Genomic DNA, 1041 nt, shown 5'->3' with positions numbered 1-1041 from the left:
GATGGAGGGGCTGCTTGTGCACGATTTGGGATATTCACAGGATCCGACATCAGAAACAAAACGCGCTTTGGTACTTCGGGCTCCTTTTCTCGTTGGCTCCTCGGCGGTGTCACATCGGCCCTTGATGTCTGACACGGTCGGGAAGTGTGGCATTCCCTGGGTCCCGACCACCGTGACCCAGAGGGCACGGTTTAGAAAGTGGGGAACGCGGGCCTTGGGGGCAGCCGCCTGGGGCACTCACTGCTCCCGCTCGGCCACCGCGATCTGTGTGCCTCTGGGCGTCTTTCCCTTTCTGAGCCCGGCTCTCCTCCCCTGGGAGATGGAGACGTCGCCTCTGCGCCCCAGCCAGTGACTGGCACTGGGGGATGCTCGGCAAATCCACGTGTGCGTCCTCACTCCGTGCTTAGGGCAGCTACGCCCCTCCTGGGCAGAGCATTGACAAACCATGGGGCCCGGGCTGCGCCCCGGACAATTCCAGCAGAATCTGAGTGTGGGGTGACTGACGTGCAGCAAGGTCGAGACCCGCTGTGGGGCCCCGTGAGGAGAGCGGGGGCGCCAAACCCTGTGTGAAGACTCTGACGTAGCTGCAGGAGCATCTGCTGCTCGCACTGGGCTCCTGGGGCACGGCCGTCCTACCGAGGCTGCCTGGCACCGGCCTGCCTGAGAGGGTCCGGTGTGTGCAAAGGCCCCGTGGTGGCATGATGGTGATGATGGTGATGATGATGATGGTGGTGATGGTGATGATGGTGATAATGATGGTGATGATGATGTCGATGGCGATGGTGGTGGTGATGATGATGATGGTGGTGATGGTGATGATGGTGATAATGATGGTGATGATGGTGTCGATGGTGTCGATGGTGTCGATGGTGTCGATGGTGTCGATGGTGATGGTGGTGATGGTGGTGATGGTGATGATGGTGATGATGATGGTGATGATGATGGTGATGGTGGTGGTGATGGTGATGATGATGGTGGTGGTGGTGATGATGATGGTGATGATGGTGATGATGGTGATGATGATGGTGGTGATGATGGTGA

The sequence above is a fragment of the Pteropus vampyrus genome, unplaced genomic scaffold, assembly GCF_000151845.1.
Source record: "Pteropus vampyrus isolate Shadow unplaced genomic scaffold, Pvam_2.0 Scaffold9231, whole genome shotgun sequence".
Lineage (NCBI taxonomy): Eukaryota > Metazoa > Chordata > Mammalia > Chiroptera > Pteropodidae > Pteropus > Pteropus vampyrus.
The sequence above is the reverse complement of the archived record's forward strand: the minus strand, read 5'-3'. Positions refer to the sequence as shown.